At 40.1% G+C, this 24,629-nt stretch overlaps 1 long non-coding RNA gene across 1 annotated transcript; it reads left to right on the top strand.

The window, feature by feature from the left end:
* The first annotated feature begins 6,261 nt into the window (after positions 1-6,261).
* LOC128786578 (uncharacterized) lies at positions 6,262-17,765 on the top strand. Its single transcript, XR_008430345.1, has 2 exons — positions 6,262-6,406; positions 17,643-17,765. It is a non-coding gene; the product is annotated as an uncharacterized LOC128786578 (long non-coding RNA).
* Positions 17,766-24,629: the final 6,864 nt, after the last annotated feature.

The raw sequence follows: 24,629 nt of genomic DNA, 5'->3' as shown, positions 1-24,629 counted from the left end.
AGTGAGAGGTATATCTGTGCAATTGTCTCATTGTTACAGCATCAAGCACATTTGATTTGAAAAGGACTGTGAATGCATGCCACAATCTGGGCATTACACAGCCTTGTAATGCATATGGGCCATGGGAAAAATCCCTCAGCACACCCAAGGCATGTGATTTTCTCATGGCCAAATCCTGTTTGCATAATTTCCTTCTTTTATTTTAGGATTAGAACTTCTGCTCTTCAGAAAAAAAAAATAGATTTTTATGCCTTCCTTTTGAATTCTTTTGTGAATGAATTACCTGGTATGTTCTCCACAGCTCACTGCTGCACTGGAATGCCATGTAGGAGCCAAAGAGCTTTGCTTAAATGCTTTGTGAATTGCCCTAATGTTTTATTTCCCCAAAACACAGTCTTGCATCCCAAAGAGCACACTGCTCCTCAGCTCTGTGGATTTTTTGGTAGAATGAAATAGAATGCAATACGTATTCCCAGAGGTAGGGAAGAAAGAGAAAATTCAATATTTAATACTTAATCATTTGATTTTTCAAGATATCAAAAAATTCTCTTCAATGCAATATGCAATGGGAATTGCCTATGCTTTAATGCATGAAAAGAATGTTGTCCTAGTACCTTTCTCTTTCTAGTTTCTGGCTTCCTTGAGATGCTAACAGAACAACAGATGGCAAACCTTGTCTTCCATTTGGTGTCAGTGGAATTTAGGGCACACTGCAGTGATTAAACAACAGAGTTGGGGGGATACCCAAAAACGGCAGCCTCAGCACTGAACTGTGCACTGTTGACTGCAAAACAGACAAAGCAATGCTTGTAACCCTCAGCACTGAGCACTTGATTCAAATCTGCTCATGTAAGAGGAGATGGGATATGGAAAGAGGGAAAGAGATCTCATTATAGGAGGCACTAGTGCTGTAATAACAATAATAAATACAAGAATTTCTAAGTGTCATGAAACTCCATTTCAAAACCAGGCAGCTGAAACAATAGTTTGCCAAAACCAGGCATGTATCAGCATTCCCCAAAAAGCACAGAGAAGGCATGGGTCTCCCAAGGAAAACTCATGGCTCTACTTCTAAACAGTTTCAGGTGTGCATGATAAGAGTCAGAAACACCAGAGAAGGAAGGCAGTAAAGACACACCAGATACAAACAGATGTAATGTTGTTATCTGGTTCAGGTATAAATGCTGACAGAAGTCTTTAGGATTAAGAGTTAGCTGTGATTGATTTGTGAATGTCAATGTATTTTTACAGTCAGGTTATTTAGATGATGCTGATTGTGAAATAGCTTCAGGCTGTTCTGTAGCACCAAAGAAATGTGAAGAAAAATTACACAACCCAGTACTGAATCAGTACTGTAGACACACAGAAACTCTGACAATTTCCTGTTCCCACAGAAGAAAAAGAGGGAGGACAGAAAGAAAAAATTGTGCCCTGGTAAGATGGTGACTGGCTATTAGATCACCCAGACAAGGTCTTTACTGAAGCTGATTTCCACAGCTATTGGGGACAGCTTTCATCTCATGTTGTGAGAAAAATGGGGCTGGACTTGCAGGTAAACATTTTGTCTAGATCCTTACTGTCCTCAGGCTGTTAAAATAAAAACCAGATTTAGAAACATTTGTGTAGCAAAAGCAATAAATCATAAACAAGTGTGTAGACAAAAGTGGGCACACAGGAAAGACCGGAGAGAATGCTGGAAAGGTACAAGAAGCCCATACTGGTGTCTGCTGGGACAAAGAAAGGTAGCATAGCAAAGCATAGGCCCACAGGTCAGCCCCCACACACAGCTGAGCAGATGAGTTTCTATCACTCTTTGAACTCTTTGACCAGGAACTTTCCTCCATAAAGAAATACTTCCCTATTTCATCTGTCCCATGCTTGGTTCATAAATTCTGCATCAGAGAAAGTGTCTAGATCCCACATTGTCTTCTCCCTGCCAAGAGGAACATCTTACGGGACTTGTATTTTTGGTTAGGCACTTGGGCCAAAAAAGAACTTTATAATACTGAGGTTCTGGGGATGCTTTTCAAACACTGTATGCCTATCCCATGTGCCAGACTGTCATACTAATTGCCCCTCCTATGCCACTTACATGTGTGTTCTTAGGCTTCAAATCCCCTTTACCTGCTAAAATAAAAAATGCATTAAATAATTTCCTCTGTAAAGTTTTCTTCAAGCATTTTCTTCTTACTTTTTTAACAAAATCAGGCTGAAATATAGCATAAAGGTATTAAGCCAGATGTAAAACACTTTGTACTTGAAATAAGAAGAATTTTTGATGACACTTGCATCTCTAAAACATTTAGTCGGTTTCAGTTTTTTTCCAAATGAATTCTCCAGGCCAGTTCTATTGAGGTTAATTTCCAATGTCCCCAACAGCACTGTAACTAGGCATCATTAACAAAATAAATCTAGGAGAGGCAATTCATTTTTCTTAGCTAAACAGTTATAAGCAGAATGTGTATCTCTAACAAATGTTTGGAAATGTCTCTTTTCATGGCAGTAACAAATTACAGAAAAACACAATACTTGGGCAGTTTTATTGTAGAAATCAACTTAACTTCCTAGGAGACAGATTATAGCTTTGGAAAAAAAACACCGATTGGGCTGGTGAGGCTAGAAAATTGGAAGAGACTTTCAGGCTTGCTTAGAATGGAGGATTAGCAGTGAATCACAACCTGATTTACAGAGTTGTTTGTCAATACCTACAAGACTCACTTGAGCACTTCTGAAAACAGCCCTGCACAGAGCAGCAGGAGCAAAGAAAAGGTTTACTAAGTAATTGTCAGTTGTAGGAAATGTCAAAATGAAGAAAAGTTTAAAAACGTTGCCCCAGATTATTTGATCAAGCCCACATAGTGTGTGAGTGAGCAAAGGATTAAAACTAGAACTCATGGCCACACCTCCCCAGTGCCATCATGTCCAGTGGACTCAGCCTGAGACTTCTGGGAGAAATGTAGCTTAACGCAAGAATTTGGCTATTGAAATGCTCCTGGTTCCTGAAGCAGGAAGGAGGCAAGTCCAATTCTGAATTCACTTTGGAGTGAGCTGTTTTGCAGGAAATCAATCACTGTGAAAGTCCAGGTGGGGAAAAGGATTTTTCACGCTATGGAGAGTAAGTCTATCTGGATGCCTGGATGATCTGTTCTGGAAATTTGCCATGCAGCAGATTCCTGCTCTAGGTGACAAGACAAATTTCAGCAAGTAATCCATAATTTGTGCCGTGAACAGTGAGAGAAAGAAACATTCTGTAAGCAGTTAATTGTACAGGATGATGTTACAGTGTTATGCCTAAAGGCAGGGGTACACAGCACTTCTTCCAGCTCACTAACAAGCTGAATGTAGGAGCTTTCACTATGCAGCAGTACTACAGTACTTCAGTTCACAATACTTCCATCTTTAGGGATAAAAACAATCAAGGAATATATCAACAGATATATATGTCACTTTGGAAAAATATATTCTGCAGTAGTTTTCATGGATTTCTACAAAATATTAGAGTGGGTTAAATTGTGTTAAAATGAATTTAAGGACAGATCTCTAATCTGTAGCAGGTCAGGGACAAAGAGTGAAATTTTCATCTTCAGGCTCTATACATGTGTTTTGTTCACCATATATAAAATTTAACCCACAAACTTTTATTCCAAATTTATAAGGAGCATTCATTTTCCATTGTCAAAAATAAGGGAATAGAAATTTCAGTATTACCTGTTTTATGTTAGAACCTTAAAGTGTTAGAATCCTTCTCATTTAGAACTACATTTAATTTCAACTCTATATTTTAGATCCTTAAAGTCTTTGGAAAATCACAACCAAATTTAATAATGTAAAGTGAAATGTGCTTCCACCATGTGGAGTTTTGGTCAACAAACACTACATTGGGTTTTTTTCTTAGATGATGGGGTGCTTCTAAAATCCACTTGAAAACTTCTCAGTTGACAGCATCATTGAACTAAAAAAAATCAGCATATAGGGCATTTCTTAGACCATTATGTAAAAATTTGTGAAGAAGAGCCTCTGGAGAGGAATAATGGGCTGCTCTGCACAGCAGAGCAGTATTTGTCACACCGAGTTTCATTATTTTTGCCTCCTCAAGTTGTGTCTGTGATTTTTGTATGGTGTTCATTACTGTGGAATATAAGCAACCACAGCCTGTTTATGAAAAAGATGGTCATTGCTTTGACTTCAACATGGAGACTGCCCTGAATTTTAAGCTCAAATCTTGCTCCTTTTGAATTGAAAAAAACCAAAAATATAGAATTTGTTTAGGCAGAAACCAACTCTCTTTTATATTGGTCTCAGATTATAGCAGCACTGAATACAATTAATTTTATCAGACAATTTAACTTAACTTTGGAATATGAAATTAATGTGGAAAATGATCCAAACGGAAGATGTTTAAACAGAACTAAAATGGTCCAAATGGAAGATGTTTAAACAGAACTAAAAAAAAGTGTTAGGAGTACATTACATAAGAACATAAGAATAGCTTAACTGCATTAATCTGGAGGTCTGTCTTATTTGCTGTAGAACATCAAAATGTGGTCTGCCATGCTGACTACTCTCATCACTTTGCCAGCCAGTGACAGTAAGGAAGAAATGCCAGGGTTTGGCCCCGTTCTTGGCAGAGGTGGACACTTCTTGACAGCAGATGTAAAAAGTAAAACAGGTGCTATAGCACACTTACAATTACTCCGTGGGTACAACGTTAAGCAGATTAATGAGACTCTGAACTAGGATGAACTTCCTGAAGTTTCAGTGAAACTAAACCAGGCAGCTTCACTCTGACACATGCTTACAGGACAGTGCTCTGTCTCAGTTTGCAATATTGAAAAGAAATTAAAACCACAACCACATCTAAATACTATCCCATTCTGAAACATATTTTTATTAAAATAGAAGGTGCCTTCAGATTGTTCTTTATATTCTGCCTCCTATTACCCCACATGCACAGTTCTCTAATCCATCCAAACCACTTGCCATGTTTTTTTAGCTTCTCTGTCCCTACACTGGAGAAACAGAGATTTTTGAAGGTTGTGAGCTCAACTGCACTTTTCACTGTGTAGGAGGAAATGTCCACCATTATTCTGTTGACATAAGAAGTTTATCTAACATGCAGATTGTGCTGAATTTTGCAAATGTTTGTTCATCATGGAAATAAATCATCTGTTCAGAGAAGGTTAATGATGTGAAGAGCTTAAGGCCACTAACTTCTCTGTTAATGAGGCCATTACTGAAGACAACATACAAGCTGGTGATGGTGCTGTGCAGGGCCAGGAGTTGGGCTTGGTGATCTCTGAGGGTCCCTTCCAACTCTGCCTTATTCTGTGATTCTGTAAAGCTGGATATTCTTGCTGTTGTGCTAGGGGCAAGCAAGCAGCGGAACCAACCTGGTGCACTTGCCCATTCCAGATCACAGAGCTCATTTGTACATGCCTAAAGTCATATGCATGTTTACATGTTACCAACATGGGATTTACAGGTAGGTATGAAGACCAACTGTGGCAGCAGTTTCAGTTCCTACATTTGCAGGCAGCTACTCTCACCTCCAGGGAACCTGGCTGCCACATTTCTTCCTGCTGTCACCTGAGAAGACACCCGCAGCTGGGTTTCCACTCTGTACCAAAACCACCTGGTTTGAGTAAATACTTGCAGAAAAGTGATGGGAAAGTTGCATTACTGCAGAGATTTTTTTTTATCTAAATGCTACCCAAGAAAGGAAAAAAGGTGTATTTCTATGAGCCTCCAGTGGAAAAAAATAGCATTTGTTAAAAATCAGATAGTAGCAATTACCCTTTTGCTTTGTCCTTCAGTATAAAATATTTTCCAAATGTACACCTCTCTTTAGAGATTTGCAGAGTACAGGGGAAGAGGAATGCAGCCCAGCAGCTCTCATCATTATATAAGAAATTATTTATTCACAGTTAAAGTAAGTGCTACATTTTGCTGTGTGGTGAAAGCTAAGCATAGCTAATTTCAGATTTTTATAGCGTTTCAAGACGAGCATGATAAAATGCCATATGGCGCTCTTGTATCTGGGCAAAGTCTCCAAAATCAGCATGATTCCCTTTCTAACCCACTTGGTGAGGTGCACACGTGCAAGGCCAGATCCCTGCTCGCTGGCCCCGCGGAGCGCATCCCCTGCCCGGGACGGTCCCGGAGCCGAGCCCCGCCCGCCGCCCGCCAGCCGGGGATGCGGCCCAGGAGCCGCAGGCAGCCCGTGCGGGCGCTGTGTGCGGACAGCACATGTCAGAGAATGGAATTTGACCCGATTTACGAAACGATCTTCTCTGCCTCTTGCTGCCCTCTGCTGTCACACGCCGAGGTGGCTCGGAGAGAGCTGCGGAGCCACAGCAAGGCTGGTCACTACGGAGCACCCAAATCTGCCGGGGGAGAAGCCCTACAGGTGAGCTGCAGCCCCGCAGGACAAAGCACAGAGCTTGTAAACAGGTTGGTTCCGCTGCTTGCTTGCCCCTAGCACAACAGCAAGAATATCCAGCTTTACAGAATCACAGAATAAGGCAGAGTTGGAAGGGACCCTCAGGGATCACCAAGCCCAACTCCTGGCCCTGCACAGCACCATCACCAGCTTGTATGTTGTCTTCAGTAATGGCCTCATTAACAGAGAAGTTAGTGGCCTTAAGCTCTTCACATCATTAACCTTCTCTGAACTAGCTGTGAAACAACGCTGAAGTTTCTCCTGTGTGGGAATCTACACGTGCTTTGTTGGTGTGGGACAACAGGGTGATGTTGGTCTTGTGCAGTGGTCTGAAAAAGGAGAGAGCACTGCAGCCAAGGGACCTGTAGGGTCTTGCTTTTCATATAAAAACCTACATCCCTACATTACAGTTGCAATGGTTTCAAATGTTTTTAGCATAGCATATAAGTGAATCCAAAAAGTTCAGTTCACAATACTTTGATCTTTAGCAATAGTAATCAAATCTAATCTGCCTATTACATTATTTCAGTGTGCTGTGTCTCTTAGGTCAGCCAGCTCTTTCTAAAAATGCACTCTTTCTGCAGTAACAAACCTCTAGCCACAGCAGAGTGGACACTTCAGTGATATTTCTCAAACAACTTTCCAAATGTGTGAATGTACTGAGAGACTATCTGTTTGAACACCTGGGGACCCAGTGTGAGCTCTCTTGCTCCTCTGGCCAGCCCAGAGGAGCTTAGAGTTGCTCAGGGTCCCGTCACCAAGGGGCACCCAGCGAACACTGAGATGCAGAAGAGAACACCACAGCTGTTGGTTCCTTCCCCCACGTTTGCTTCAGGTGCTACTTGCTCTTCACACTTCTTTAACAAGGACTTGCATGAAGATCTGGGTGACTCCACAACAAGATTTGTGTTTCTTTAAATGCTCATTTTGATACCTGATCTGTTACATGGATTACAAAGCGCACTTGAGCCAGCCTGTCCTGCAGAAGACACAGGTAGCACTGAAAATCTTGGTGATATTGCAGCTCTAAATGCAACTTGTTTTCATCTGTAACTTGATTGTGTCAAAGCTTTTCTCGTTAAAAAAACATGATAGTGGTGGACTGCAACTGGAGCTACAGCATGCCCAGGTGGACAGTCTCTCTGGCAGACTTGCCTGCTGCTCCTCTGTTATATATCCTGCCTCATTGGTATTTCTAATTGCGAAAATTACATTGGCAAGTAAGTATCTTACAGCAGCACCTGCAGATCACCATACACTAAAACACTCTCAAACACAGATGACAAGTCTTTAACTCTTATGCAATAATCTAGAAAACTGTCTTTTTTTTTTTTTTCTCAAAACTTGGACTAGGCCCTGATATAATTCTGTAAAGTGGTTTAGGGCAAGGAAATACTTATTTTACAACACTGAAGAGTGTTGACAGCTCGTTCTTTGACAGTTTGTTCTCAGGCATTCCTCAGAAAAGGTGGGAGTTTTACAAGGAGAAACGAATACCTGCAAGAAGGCCACTCCTGTCCTGGAGTGTTAGTTGGATGCCAATAAATTACTCTTTCAGGCCCAGACCTTGGTTTGAAAGGCACTACAGGAAATTTGGTGCAGCCCTCAAGGCACTGGAGCCCTCCTGTCAAAATTCCACTCACTTTTTTTTTCCTGCAGATGTCAATTACAGCCATGACAATGGGAGAGAGAGATAGGATGGTGAGGAGTATGATTTATCCCAGTGACTGTGAGCTCAGAGAAGAAAACTTAAAAATTGAAGGTGCTTGTACCATCATGAAATGCCTGACGAAGGAAGATGGGAGAAACAAAGAGAGGAAAGTGGGTTAAAACTGAAATTCAAGCAGACTAGTGAAGAAACTTCATGGAAGAGAAAAAAGCATGTGCTCTGAGGGTATTCTTGCCTTCAGATCCTGGAAAGCTACCTCAGTTTCCCCAGTATCTCTATTTCTCTGATGAAAGTAACCACTATTTACATATCTGGCAAGAGCAGTGTTCCAGTCCATGTATCGTTTTTCCCTGTAATGTAAAAAGGGATTTTCTGAAAACAAAACAAAACAAATCAAAAACAACTTTGAAATGTTCAAGAAGCACCTCAGAAAACTGAGAAAAACGTCTAGTTTTCACACAGGACATTGACTAGCATGCAATGAAGGAGGCATTTGACATACACTCAGCCACCTTAATCAAAGGCAACATTGAGCCATGACTTATTGATTCCTTTGCAGAGAATGAGGCAAGGTTGTCAGGGAAAAGGAAAAATTACACCTTATATCATACTGTTTATAATACCTAAGAGAATTGAATTGCTATTACATATTTAATCTGGCATTTCCTCACTTTTGAAGGTAGAATTTTGCAGCCCGAGTTATAATCCCTTCCTGTATCTCATTTAGTAAGCAATAAATATACAGAAGATTTGAATTGGAGCTCTTGGCATTTCAGGTCTGAAAGGAAGGAAGGTGGATGAGATTTCCTCTAAAGCTTTGATATTCTGAAGTCAAATGAGCAAAATTAAACTAGTAAATATAAATGTAGATACAGACAGGCCCACCTTTGGAGCTTAGGCACTTTTTAAAACCTGAATAAAGGTTAGCACAAAGTAGCCCTGGCCTTTAAACTATGCTACAATACAAATACATAATAAATATTTGAATTAAAAATACTACCTTGACATGTTACTTTCCATTATAGTTTGTTTTATGTGCAGTCTCATTCTTCAGTCTGAGTTTCCTGTTGCTTCTGGAGTGTGCTGGGTTTTTTTTACCACAGGCAAGAGGGACTCTATATGAAAATATGCCACAGAAGAATATTTCACTGAGGTCACTAGTCAGCCAGCTCTTCCCATCAATGAGGGTTTGTTCCTGTGCAGAATTTACTGTCAGCCAGGTCTTCTTGGCATGTGCATCTCTATGAAACAAGAATGAGGTTAGCCAAGGTATCTATTTACAGCATTACTAGAAAGGTAATAAAACTGAATAAAGATGACATAAGGAGTAATTTATTTTAACAAGTAAATTTATTAATGTACATGGAAGGGCATTTCAGCTTGAATTTCTAATATCATATTATTCTGGACTGTTTTATGACCACCATATTCATTCTGTTGCTTAAAGGATTTTGGCTCAGAAAGCAATTTGGTTTTAATACTGCTATTTATATATATAAACTGCAATGCATAATTCATGCTAAAAGCCATGAGACTGTGCTTTGGGATTCAAGACTAATGTATTTCATATCATGTTGCTAAATTAAAAGTTAAGAAAAGATTTGGGGGTGGAAAGAAATGAGAAGGGACATGAGTTTCTCTCTTTCTCATGTTATGAAACAGATAAATTCACACTATTTAAGAAGTAAAAGTAATCATCAAGGCAAAACATGAAGCTGTCTTGGAACATGCTGGGACTTGTCTGGAAGAGTTACCAAATTACAAATACTAATGGCTTCAGTGATTCCATTGTTTGCTTGTTTTTATTGAAATGACAGAGAATGGAAAAGCTGATGCATAAATACATAATCATGTTATGTCATTGTACTGATGAAAATCTAGTAGGAAAAATGGGGGATTTTTTTCTATAAGGAACATAGAAAGGTATTTTTATTTTTTCCCAAGCTTCCTCAAGGCTTGGATCAATTTATTTTCAGACTGTGGATATATTAATACACTTTTCTTAGCCCAGTACACAGCTAAGAAAATTTGTGCTTGGGACTTAAGCTCTTTTCTGCAAGCTTTGTGAACTGGCAATAAAGCTTGAAATGCCTGTTGCAGAAGGCAATGATCACTGGGAGCATCAGTGTTGCCACATACAGGGCCTGAGCATGGTCTTGGATAGCAAAGAAGGGGTCAAACTCTTGGCCAGCAATCTACAGCTTGAGTGCTGAATGCAAGCCAAGGCTGTAAAGCACATTTTTTCATGGTGCTGTATCATGCTTCAGACGTGCCTCCCCAGGATGCTTCCAGCAGCCAGCACAAGACTGGGAATCACAACTGGGTTGGTGCAGCTCCAAATGTGCCAAGCCCACGCCTGTGGGAACTTTGGGCTCAGTGCAAACACAAAGGACATGAGGCAGGCACAGTGCTGCCTGGCTACTTCACTTCAAATGCTATTGCACACCAAAAAAATACTTCTGAAGGCAGTATGTCCTTCCGCATAGGATGCAAAAGTTCTGCTTATGGGCAGATTTCCATTATCACTTTCCTTTTTATTTAAGTGCCGCCATGTCACCCTGTTCTTTTAAAAGTTTCAAAGTTCTTCTAAAAGTTTTTTATGCATTCTGATGTTTACATATTTCTACTGGAGTTCTCACACATGTTCACGTAAATAGTGATTGTTTTGCATTCTTCTTTGTGGGTAGAGAGAATTAATGGACTGTTGGTTTGACCAGTGTGGTTGGAGAGGTGGCAATTTCACCCTCCAATCTACTGTCACTTTTGGAATCCTATATATTGCACAGTCAGAAAATAAAATCTCTCTTTTGGTTCTTTTCTTCCTCTCTTTTACATCTAACGTGCTTGTGTGAATTATTTTGTGTTGTAGTGTGACACTGCCATGCCCACCCCCCCACCCCCCCTCCAAATTCTCCTTTGGGGTATGATCCTTTATATGTTTGGTCCCAGTTCAGGGATGAACTGTGCATGGTATGTGGAAATTATTAGAAAACTCCTTTCAGCTATTTTTGAGGTATAGCAGTGTAGAACAGAGCCCTCCACTCCTCATGCTCATATACACTTTTTTTAAAATTTAATTAAATTTCTCTCCCTTCAGTTGCTGAGTGTCTGTGACAAAAACAAAAAAAAACAAAAACAAAACAAAAAAAACAAACAAACAAACAAAAAAAACCCCAGAAAAACAGTTTCTCACCAACTCTCCCAAGGACTTCTCATAGTGAAGCCAAGCTAAGCTAACAGGGAGTGCAACGGAATGAATCTTACATCAGCTGTCTTTAATAAAACCTGAAGATTTACACACAATGGCAAAAAAAAAACAAACAAAAAAAAAAAAAGGGAACATAACATAGTTCTTTAAGTTTTTATCAATAAACTTTTGTGAATGTTTTTCTTTTTAAGAAACAGCATTTTTATTATACTCTGTCAGCTTATTTTGATTTTGCTATGATTGATAAAAAGGAAGCATTCCAGAATGTTTTTTTCCTTAACTAGCATTTAACTGAGACAGAAAGGAAACCTTTGTTCCACATATTTTTCTTTGTTTCTCTGTTTACCAGTAAAGCTTGTCTTTAATCTTCAACAGTTTTGGAATGATGGGGAGAAGTTACTTTGATGGCATCTTAAAATAAGGCACACCTGTGAAAGCAGATCACTGGCCCAAAATAAGCTTGTTGATCTCACATACATCAGTGTAAAACTGTAATTCCTCTAGGCTCACACCAGTGTTTCAGAGATCAGCACCTGGCCTAAAAGACTTAAGCATTACATTTTTGGAGCTTGATGTTGATGCTGGCTACAGTTTGGTTTAATTTAATGAAGAAAGATACTGTTTCAACAGCTGGAGAATCAACTCCAGACAAAGCGTAATGTTGTGATTGCACTACATTATATAGTGGAAATCAGTTGCAATGCTGTTCTGGAGGTGAAAATCCACTTCATACAGTTTTGGCTCCAAGACACAGCCTTCCACTTTATCTCAAAATTGCACAGAGCCTACAAAAATGCCAACATCCTTCAGTGTCACCCAGATGAGCAATTTAAGAGGAAGGCTAATCCTAAGACCACAGAAGAGGAATCTAAGATGGAGAAAGCCAGACAAGGCTCAAGGATGGCTGGAAAACACTTGCCCTGTGGGTGTTATTTGGAAACATGGTCCCCCCAGAACTGAGTGCCTAATTCCACCACGGGGATCAGATAGGATGAAGCAGTTTTATCAACTGAAAATCAATTGAAAAATCAATTGATGTCTAATAAGGGAGAGCAGGGTCAATAGTCATTTGTCTTCCTTTCCTTTCTCTAAGGAAATAGCCATTCATCTTCTTTTCCTTCCATTCACACTCATTAGTTAGCTTCTAAATCTTCCTCCAATTTCAAATTTGTTTACAGCAGCAGAGAGCCAGTAAAACACCAGAGCAGGCATAGTAAAAACAGGCTTGCCAAAAGCACTCTCATGCTAATAACACACATATTTTCAGTCACATATTTGTATTGTCAAGGCCTTGCTTCTTGATTTTTTTTTTTTTTTTTTGTCTAAAAAGCCAGTGAAAATGTTGAAGCTATATCAGGTCTCACTATATGGTGAAAGACCTGGATTCTGTTATGTGGTTTATCAGAGCAGAAACCTCACAGAGGGTACTGTTTCTTCTCCAATATCCATTTGTTTTCAGTGTTTCATTGCTTAAAATAAAAGTGGTAGAAAGCCTTACTTTGCACTAGATATGGCAGAACATATTATGTTCCTGTGCCTGGATACCCTTCCTGTTTTCCATAAACAGATTTCTGAAGGGTAATTTTGTGGCATTTTCTGAATGGCTGTGAACAGCTGGAAAATACAGCCAAAACCTTAAACCACCTCCACTGATCTTCAGCCACAGATACTGTTGTTATCTATCCATGAAATCCACATATGCCCATAAACTGTTCATATCTAACTCAGAACCAAATAAGAGGTTTTTTCCACACACTGTTTGGATGCAGTCTGAAAGTGATGGTAGAAAAGAGCTACAGGAAATGATGATGTAGTTTAAATCCTGTCATGAGGATTGTTCTGTGCCTTCAGATGGACAGGGAAGAGCTTGTTTGAGATACTCTGAGCTGCCTGTTCCTGCCAGCAATGCATGTGCCTGCCTGGTAGGACGGCTATACTGCAGCTCGAGGGGCACTACAGAGTAGCACACAAACTAATAGAAGCCAGTGGGGCTACTCAAAGGCAGTCCTGGGGATACTCAGAGTGTGGGAAATGAGGAGGCAAAGTCAGAACAGAAGAGGCAAAGCCAGAACAGAAGTAAAGGATGGTATTGCCAAGGAAGCAATGCAAGAGGCAGTAACTGGAGCTGGAAGGAGAAAAAATAGGTGGTAAGAAAGGAAGAGGAAGGACAAGACAAGGCAGCAGCAGGAAAGTCACTCTGCAAAAGCTGTCAGCTTTTAGTTTGATTTTCTGGCCAAAGTCTCTACCAGTCATTCCTCCACCTGGCCCTACCCACGGTTGCTAATGTGCAATGGTTGAAAAGACATTAATTCTTGATGTCTAAGACACCAGTAATAGGGATTCAGCATATGAATGTTGCTATTAAAAACATGCACCATTTTCCCAGCATAATCTTCTCTAGGATTGGATTCCAGAGCTGAAATCTCCTTCTGCTGTTGTATAACTTGTCATCTATTCCCAGAAAAAAATAATTTCCTTACGTAAGTATTTTGAGACCAAGATAGAAATCTAACTTTTTCTTCAATCCCTCAGTAGGGAAACTTTACAGACTGAATCATTCTTGCATATTTCTTCCAAGAAACTTCCATTTTGACAATGTCCATTTTGAAAAGTGTAGACTCCAGAAGAAGTCAAATTTTCTAAACAAAAAAAGTTGTAAAACCAGTTGTGTCCTAAAACACCCTGAGTTTGACCTAAAAGCCCAACACCCAGCAGAGCCCTAAGCCCTAAGCTTGCAGAAGGGCACTGGAGAACTCTCACTCTATTTGTACATGGAGAATAGACTCTTGGTGGGATTAAAGCCCGTATTTGAAAGAAATGTCTTGAAATCTTCATTACATCCATGTTTTGTTTTGCTCTTTCCAATCAAGGATGAGATTCTGATATAAGCAAATGATTGCCAGGAGTGCTTTGGTCTCAAATAAGAAACTTAGCCTGTGGAAACTTTTAGAGTTAAATGGAAAGAAAGAAAGAATCTTCTAAATCTTCTGGGATGAAAGTATTGGATGCTAGGCTAGTCCAAAGAAAAATCTAATTATTAGCAGTCTGGTTTTTCTATTTTGAGGAGCCTTACCTTTGGTTATTGCTGTATGCTCTTTGAGCAGCGAATACAGACTTTCTTTCCAGGTTAGTAATTTGTCCTGGTGCTGCAACAGAATGAGTTTTATCTATCTTGTGTTTGAAATTATCTAACATTATGCTTTTTTTACTTCAGAAAGATTTTAAAATTCTAGAATGTTTCAACAAAATACTGTAGTGAGCTTTATACAAGATTTCTCTTCATTCTGTACTTGTCCTCACTCATGACCAGTGCTGGAATGAGATGACCACTTCCTATCTGTATTGTAAAAGTCAACAAAACAGTGCCATATGCAGGTTACTTCCTGCTTAGCCCAGCAAGAAACTTTGCAAACATTATCTATCCACAACAATCACATTACCTATAGACATCCCAAGGCTCTCGTCTCCTTTGCCCTCAGATTTCTTGTTGCTGCTTCATCACTGCCTACCTGAGAAACTAGTAATTTCTGAGGGCCATACCTGGGTAATCTGAGTGCCATACCAGGGTAGGAAGCTTTCTCTTCACATCCTCAACCCGGGTCCCAGGGGGGCAACAGACCTCATTAAGTGGTCAGATCTGCATAGTGAGCCTTCTGTTTCCCTTAAGAGCGTCTCCTCTGACAATGACCTGTCTTTTTCTGTATGGAAGTGGTTTTGATGAAGGACATACAGCTCCTAACCTCAGCAGCACCTCTGTGCTGTATGAACCACCATCCTTGCCACTGCTCAGTCCCACTTGCAGAGCCTCATACCCACTGTGCAAGGGCACCTGGGGACATAGGGCCTGCTGCACTGGGCAGGAGCTCAGGAGAAGCTTCACCAGGAGGAGGGCAGAGCAGCCCTGGAAAAGGCTGCCCAGGGAAGATAAGAAGTCTCTATATCTGACAGTCTTTAAAGTTCGGCAGATAAACCAGTGGCTGACCTGACTTCAGCAATATTCCTGTTGTGAGTATGAGGCTGAACCAGAGAACTCCAAAAGAAGTTCTACCCAGTAATTCTGTGATTCCATAATTCACTGGATAAACTTCAGGAGTCACCTAGGAGAAGTAGTGCTGATGAGAAACAGTATATTATGCCAAGATATTATTTTCTCAGACAACTCACAGTTAGGCAAATAATGACAAGTGACATTTAAGTTTGCAATGAATGACAATGAAGTATAGTAATGCTTAAATGCATGAAGTGTATTTCTTCAAACTTCTAAGTCAGAACAGCTTTGAGAAAAAGCATCAAGTTTATAACTAGATGAAGCGCAGAGATTGTAACCAGAAGATGAAAGAATCTTTGTTCTCTCTGGTACAGCCCTAAGTGCTGTGCTTTCAATATTTCTCAATGCTGCTGAGAAACAGTCTGATTTCTCGTCAACAGTTTCATAAACCCTTGGGGTAAAATCTCTCAAAATTAGGGTGCATGTTACCTACATAGTGGTCAGTTGTAAGAAGCAGTTAAGTTCATTATAGGAGCAGATAGCTGGAAGTACCAAAGCTTTCCTTCCAACCACCAGCACATGTCCTTGTCCAAAAAAAGAGCACCTGCAAGACACATGGGTGGAAGGTTTTTACTGGACATTGTTTTGTGATCAGCTGGGTGTCTATGAGAGAGAGACAAAAAGATCAAAGGAAGAGACAGATGGTGGCAAGAAAAAGCCAACATCACAGACATAACAAGGGCCAGGAATATGCCTCTGAGAAAAGCTAAAACAAAAAGGAAAAAAAGCTTTTAGAGAGTTTAATGGAAAATAGACTTGAGCTGTAAACACAGGCCATGCCTGCAATTCTTGCTGTGGGAAGAAAGAGAGAGCTTTGTACTTTCTTTGAAATTAAATGGGATTGCATCAGAGAAACCTCATTTCAGAAAACATAAATTTGTCCTGGCTGGAACCTCCTATGACCCAAGGGTTTTATTTAGACTTTTACCCAGCTCACATAAGTCTACACACAGTCACCTTGGAAAACAATATTATTGCTCTATTTACCCCTAAAACAGCATACCCAGTTCAGCAGTCAGTCAGTTATGTTTCTAATATGCCCACTGCTGTTGCACTGGAAGAGCTGCAGTTCAGGAGGGTTTCAGACAAGCTCGTGAAGTGGCCATGTAATGGGACAGGAGTCAATAGTGCAGGGCAGAGTGTTGGTGGGTATGTTTTTCAGTGGCTTCTTTCTCCTCTTGTACTTGCCTTGTTTTTTGTCAAAATGGGTCCTGAGAAAATGCTGGCACTGTCAGACCTGACAGAGGACTGAGATCACTTGCCTTGATACTGACGGTGCGATTTTTCAAAGTGCAAGCGAGAAAGGTGTTGTCTTCCTATTCAGGAAATTGACTAAACTGGGGAAACCATCTATTTCTTCATTTATATTCCTTCTAATCTACTAAATGTTCATGGAATACAGTTAGAGGAGAATTTGGAGTAATTTGTAGATGGCAAGACATTCAATCATAGAATAACTGAATTGTTAATATTGGAAAAGACGTTTAAGACCATTCATTCCAACTGTCAACCCAGCACCACCGTTGTGTTTACCATTAAACCATGTCCTCAAATGCCACATCTACCCATCATTTAAATACCTCCAGGGGTGATGACTCCACCACTTCCCTGGACAGCCTGTTCCAATGCTTGACAACCCTTTCGGTGGAGAAATTTTTCCTAATATCCAATGCAAATCTGGCGCAAGGTTTCCTCTCATTCTGTCACTTGTTAACCAGGAAAAGAGACCAAGTCCCACCTGGCTGGAACCTCCTTTCAGGCAGTTTTAGAAAGTGGAAAGGTCTTCCCTGAGCCTTCTTTTCTCCAGGCTAAACAACCCCTCACATCTTCACTGCCCTTCTCTGGACTCGCTCCAGCACCTCAATGTCTTTCCTGCCGTGAGGGGCCCAGAACTGAACACAGCACTCGAGGCGTGGCCTCACCAGTGCCGAGCACAGGGCGACAATCCCTGTCCTGATCCTGCTGGCCACACTACTGCTGACACAGGCCAGGGTGCCATTGGCCTTCTTGGCCACCTGGGCACAGCTGGCTCATGTTCAGCCGCTGCTGACCAGCACTGCCAGGTTCTTTTCTACTGGGTAACTTTGCAACTACTCCTGCAAGATTGTAGTGTGGCAGGGGCTGTTATGGCCCATGTGCAGGATTCAGCAAATCCTATATACAGACACGTCTTTGCTGTACCTACACTGTGCGGAAAATATGGCACGCTAGTGAGATGAGCAGGTTGTTTTCTTCTTGCAGCTCAACATAACTCATGCTTGCCTTGTTTCCCTTACAGTGTTCACAACCTGCTCTGAAGACAGCATCCCTCGTTGCCATAAGAGAGCTTCACAGTGAACTTCCTGCATAGCATCACTTCAAAGTGAGAGGGCTTGGCCATATCCCTTCCTACTGAAAACTGGTGAGTCCCACGAAGAGTAAGGCCAAACATTACTATGTTGGACAAGATTTTAAATTCCCAAAACCAGATTTTTTTTGTGTACTACTTTGTGTTTGGAGCATGACTTCCCTGACTTCAACTGCAGCTGAGAAAGCTCAGCACGCCTACAAGTCCTGCACTAAGAATAAAAGCAATGTAAAGTTATTGACAGCTTCTGAAAAGATTGGCTCAAGTGACTCAGCTATCACCACATGGGAGCTGTTTGACAGAAAAAGGGAGAGTATCCAATTTTCCAGGCTAGAACATCACCCCCTTGCCATATGCTCTCTTGCTAAATTCTGTTTCATTCTCTATACTCTTCCCCATTTCTGGGACCAATGAAATGGGAACAGGTCTCATGGTATCTTTAACCATGTTCAGTTCCTGGAACTCTCTGTCCTGATTATAGAATCAACCTTTTCATGAAACACAGGTTGCATAAAGACAAGAAGTACCAAAGTTTTCATCCTTGATAATACTTTAATCAGCTGGCATATATTTTTCTTGTTTCTCAAAAACAGGAACAAGTCCCCATATTTGACAACTCACAATAGCTACCAAGAGGTAGATGGAGCCTTTAAAAAGCACTGCACAGACCTCTGTAGTTTGACTAATGGCAGGGCAGAAAATGGTGATAGGTGTCAGGCTCCCCTACCAGGGAGCTGGAACACACATATTGATGCCTGGCTCATTTTTCCACCAGACTCTTCTTATTCTTTCAGCCCTGTTAATTCTTTATCTTTGGCCAGTCCCATTTCTTCTCATAAACATATAGTACTCTTTTCAGACCTACAGACATTCATTCAGTCATACATAGTTTCTCCCACCAGGTTCCTGTTCTGGACTTTGATTTGAAACTCATCACTTTTCCTTTAGAAAATCTTTAGTCAACAAAAGACTCTTTTCCCATTGTTTCATTCTTAGCAACATCTGAAAAGTTTACAGAAATTGTCCAGGAGAAATCAGACTAAAGCAGATGCTTACCATTGAAATGGTAAACGTTTCACAAAATTTTAAGTGATTGAAAACCAGGAAATGTTTCAGGTGACAAGAATAGGTCTATGTCCAAAATGAATAAAAGTCAATTGTACATAACCTGTCATTATATCTCCAACTGTGTAAACACCCTGTACAGATGATAGTCACGCTAATATGACACATTAAAAACAAGCAGAAAATAAAAAACGACACAAGACAAAGCATTAAATACTGTATTAAAATGTTTATCCAAGGCTATTAATAATTTGATCTTAATGCTGTTTAAATCAGTTAAATCAGTTGCCTATAAATATGATTTGTTCTTTTACCTCCTGCCACATGGCCTCAATACCTGTGCTGGACTTGCAAAACTAGAAGGCACCTCTGCAGAATATCCCCGTCCACTTCAGACAGTTACTACCTGATACCTTCTGAAAAACACCCAATAGTTTCACTTCCCTGAGCTGCAAAGAAAGGGAGAAAGGAACAGCAGTCACTTATTTCAGTCACCTCATCAAGGATGGCTAATTGATCCCCAGCATTTACAGGGGCGTCTGCCCTGCTCCCATATAAAAGGGGCCAAAGATTGAGAGCAGCCAGTTTCTACATGTTACATTCCCTGCGGTCAAGGCACTTCTGGGAACAGAGGTACTTGGGAGAGCTTGCCCTGCAAGCGGTGATGCAGATTATGTGATGCAGATTATGTGAAGACCAGCCCATCAGTCCCTACCTGCTAGGTGCAGTGGTCAGCCTTTATCTGGAAATGTTATGTAAAATGTTGTTGGTTTTTGGCAAAGTGGAAGGCATCCTTGCTGTTTGCCTGCAGGTAGGTCTTCACTTGTCACTGCGACAGACTCGATGTCTGACTTTGTGTGGCCATGTTTCTTGCTGTAGACACCATTCCTCTCCCTTCACCCATAGCCTGCTGCTTTTATTTTGCTTCTATCTCCTTTTTTTTCAGGCTGAGGAGAATCTGGGTAAGAGATGTTTGTTTTGGGAAAAGAAGAAAGAAAACTACTCTGGAATTATTGAAAAATGCAATGCAGGTTTCAACAAAGAGTCACTTAAAGACAGCTAAAGAAATCCATAGAAGTCTTTTCTCTCTCTCTGTCTTTTTGGTGTTTTTTTGTTTGTTTGTTTGTTTTTGTTGTTTTTTTGGGTTTTTTTTTAGAAAACAAAGTTGATGGAAACAGCTGGAGACTACAACTTGGAAAATTGAGAAACTAAGATGAATAAAACTTCCTGTTTTCCTCTCCTGTCCCAACCTGCAGGGGACAAGGTTGGGGGGCAACCTTTTCAACCCCTTTTCAAAACAGGGGTTGGACTCCCAAAGAGTTCAGGTTTGGACTATTTTTCTTTAAACAAAAATATCAATTATTCTTTTGTACAGTGTTCAAGGTCTTTAGCTTAGCTACAGTTTGTCACACATAAGTAAACATAGCAGATCTACTACTTAATTCTGATTAGCATAAAAAATTGGTTTTAATAAACCTTAATATTTAACACTGATATGTACTATTGCTTTCAACTGCATGCCTCACTAAAGTTTTCCTAGCTTAGCATCTTGAAATTAGCTTTTGTTATCCTATTCACCAACTCTACAATTCACTGAATGTGAAAAAGCAGTCATGAAATTTGGCTTGTAAATGCTCTAGCTGCAGGTGATAGGACTTCATTCTGCACCATTTCCCCAACTCTTTTCAGTTATCCCTTCGGGTGCACAAGTTGGGACACTTTGAGACTCATAAAGATAACAAAGTACTGACGTGTCTCAGATGAAGCACTCAGAATTTAGGTTTTATTTGTTTCAGTTTTATATGGGCTTAACACAGGTGCACCAAAGCTAAGAGCTGTTGCGGGATAAAGTTGCCTTGGCTGTTCTCTCAGCACATTCCACTGCTATAAAAACAGTGAAGACATCGCTCAACCTCTTCTAAAACAGCCACACAGAAACCTATAAAAATTAGTAGAAGCAGAAGATCTCATTTCTATTCCTAGTAAGGCTATTGAGACCTCTGAGATTTTGGCCAAGTGACCTAAGTCCTCCACAGACCTACTTCCCACAGCTGAGAAGGGAAAATACTGATTTGGGGCGTGACACTTTGAAATGTCTGCCCTTAAGTTTTAGTTAAGTCATGAGCATAGAGCAAGGGCCTACAGTCAGCAGGAAAACAATGACAACCATTTCTGTAAATTCAAAGATTTCAAATAGCTAGCTCCTATGCTGGAATCTGTAACAATTTTATAAGGCAGACCCACTACAATATTATGGTTCATATGGTTTAATCAGTGAATTTAGTAGTTTTATTTTTAATGTGTTAGTTTTATTAATTTCCATTGACAGCATGAATGTTTGAAATGATGAGAGTTCAAGTCTTCTAACATACTCTGTGGTGAGATCTATAACTGTTGGGGTTCTTTTCTTATAATATCTATATCAGCTCTACCTCTATTTCTGAAACCCTGTTATTGAACACTCACTTCAACATTAGTGTGTCTATTATGCATCACCCCAGCACTATTTTTCAATTTTAAGGCCAGGCACATGATCAGAATAAGAAGCCTCTATGAAGGATGGATTTTAAAACAGAATTAAAATATACTTATCTTCTTGTAGAGACCATGCCCAGGTGCAATACTGGTTTTTTTTCTGGTGTGTGCAATCTTGCATTATTAGGTTCTCACTACCTCCCTCAGGAAACACCTGGAGTTCAAAAAGTATACTGTTTATACTTAGTGTACAAGACCTTTGTTTAAATTACATTGAAGGTTTTAAACAAAGCCCTTAAATCCCACATGTATGTACAAGCTCCGCAAACTGCAAAACATGCCAAACAAATCTAGAAATTTCTTGAAAATACAGTGACTGGGGCAGCAACCACAAAAACCCAGCCCTCTGAACATTGAGCATATCTGATACAGCAAAGGCATGTAGACCTGTATCTGCAATCTGCAATGGGAAAGAGGTAAAATCAATACAAACCGAGGACACATTCCTCATATTTTGACAGTATCCACTAAATAAGTGTTGATTTTTCTTTTTTATTGTCATGGATGTCCTCTACTTTAACTCCAAAGATTCTAAATCCTCATACAAACCTATATCTGTAACTCTGTTATTTCGGCTCTTGAGTCTTAAAATATTTACCTAAGGCCCAAAGACCGGCAAATTTTATCTTTATTTTATTCAGCCACATATTCTGACTCACTGTTTTTACCTCTTTTCTGTAGAATCAAATGAGATATCACTGATTCCAAGTGATATGGAACCAAAGCAAATTATTTTGGGCCGAATGGTATTCATCAAAGCTGTGCTTGTGGCAGGAGGCACCAGCAGATGTGGACACATGCCATGTGGGCCAGGCAGTCTTGTTGGCATCAATGGCCATTGCACACAACATGGATCTCATGGTATTTCTCCAGCTGAGGACTTGGCTCTGCGTCACTCTTCTCTCATAACAAAATAGTTTCAGGGCTGTAAAGAACCCTTGTCCTTCCTGCTCTGGCCTGCCTCGTTGCACCCCTGTCCTTCCTTTGTGCATTTGCAAACAAACAGCAGACACAGATTACAGTTACCCTAAAGTATTTCTGTACCTTTGACACAGGCCTGAGACAAAGCAGATCAACCAGATCATGGGGCACAGCAGGGATTTAGGTCCATCTCTCTACCCCAAAATGCTATATAGAGCAAAATGTTCATTTTTATATTTTGGAAGTTCTGGAGCTTTGGAGCTCTTCTCCAGACACATCAGGTCTGCCAGTGTGCTTCCAGCCCTACTCACTGAGTTACTCCTGCTGCTCTCAGGACCTTCAGGATACTTGAAGCTCTGCACTGGAAGAGAGGCTGCTTGAATTGTTCTCTCTGCATTTAATTTTTACAAGAAATTTGGGGTTGGGGCCAATAATATTATTGGAATCAGCTGAAGATTTCACATAAAAATTAAATTAGACTATTATTAGAGTACCATGCACTTGCCCAGTGGTGCTTTTCCATTTTCCTTGAAACAAAAGAAGAAAACACTGCCCTCACATCAGATAGAAAGCTAAACAAGTCTAGCAGTGCAGCAAAATGTTGCTTCCAACAAATTGCACGGGGTATTTTATGTCCTTGTGTAGTGCCCTGACTGCCTAATCAGTGACACTGAGTACAACACCATCTGCAGTGTTCCCTGGAAGAGGCCACAGTGCCATCCTCTGCTTTGTCAATAAGAAATCTTTCCTGAGAGAGCATCACTATGGGAGAGTGAGGGGCTCTCCTCTCATCACAGCCAGAACTAGGGAGGTAACAGCCCAGGGCTACACCAAAAGGCTGATGTGTGTCATATCTGCTGGCTGGGCTGTGCTCACTTAAAATAGCCTGGATATTGTTCCAATTTAAGCCCACTGGTCTGACTTCGAAGAAGAAAGTTAAAGGGTTTATCAAATAGCATAATTCTAGGAATACCACAAATGTCTAAAGAAATAAATAGGGAAGGAAGACTCTGACTCATTAAGAACTAGCTTTCCAGGGTGAATAAAATTTGCAGAATTCTCATTGTGTTCCCATATGCTTATTTCTCCAAAGTCATCACTTGGGACATTTGTTTTAGGAAGGGTTCACTTTCAGATGACACATGACAGGATCAGTTTATGAGGAAGAGCTGTAAAAAAGTCAAAGGTTTTCAACTATTTCCTCAAATAAAAAAATACACCAGATATGACTTTATTTTCCTCAGGAAGGCTACAGGTTTATAAGGCTGAAGAGAAACTGCAGATACATGGGGAAATGATTGAAATTAACTTCAAAGATTCCCATCTGTGTCTCACAGCTGGATCAAAAATGCAATGGAAATGGAAAGATACTTATCAAATTCAATACGCCTCAAATACCTGTATATTTTTTCTAAATAGGAATGCAAATTTGCATCATCAAACAAAGTTCTTCCATCATTTCAGGACAAAATTTCTACAGAACTTGAGAGACAGCTTGAGGACAGAAAAGTATATTGCAAAAAAATCCTCAAACAAAAAAAAACTGATGCTGTTTCACGTCAAGTAAGACTCTTTAGTTAGTGATTAAGGGACACTACAAATAATTTGCCAAGGAGAATTGAGGAAGGGAAGGTACTTGGGTAAACTTAAGTGCAATTTGAGCACAAAAAATTAGACTGATATGAATACCAGTTCAAAATGAACAAGAAATGGTTAAAATACTTTGCCAAATTTTCCTTCAAAGAAAATCCAAAACATAAATTAACATTGAGAAAAAAAAATGTCTAATGATGACAGAGACTTTATGATGACAGGCATCCTGATTAATTGTATGAGGAGGAAGAACAGAGGGATATTTTTTAAATCTATCATCAATCTGTGCAGGGAGGATTTATTTCCCTCATAAAGACATGACAAAAATACAAATATGCCTGTAGATTTATGTTCCCTAATCTCCTAATCAAGAAAACACTGAGAGCACAATATTCAAGAATATCAAAGCACAGTTTCAGCTGCACACATAGGTGCTGAAAATACAGGGATCATCCCACAGAGCAGCTGTTGCATCAGCAATGCTCAGAAAAGTTAGTTCAGGACACACAGGAGTTGAACCATGAAGCAAAACTCACTGCAATGTAAGTGCTATCAACATGTTAATCAAACTGATTACTTATCTTAAACCACATAAAAGTAAAGCTCAAAAATGAGGAAACTAAAGAAGGTCAGAACCAAGAAAACCAATGGTTTGAACTGTCTGTGAAGCACCAGCAGCAGACATTATGTTCACATTCAAGAAGTAAGGGCAGAAATAAAGTACATGTGCACCATTAACCTCAGTCCTAATGAAATTATTTGCAGCTCTTATAATCACCACGGTAAGCAAGTATACAATACACA

Source organism: Vidua chalybeata, chromosome 4 (assembly GCF_026979565.1).
Source record: "Vidua chalybeata isolate OUT-0048 chromosome 4, bVidCha1 merged haplotype, whole genome shotgun sequence".
In the NCBI taxonomy this organism is placed as follows: Eukaryota; Metazoa; Chordata; class Aves; order Passeriformes; family Viduidae; genus Vidua; species Vidua chalybeata.
This window is presented reverse-complemented; position numbering and strand designations above follow the sequence as displayed.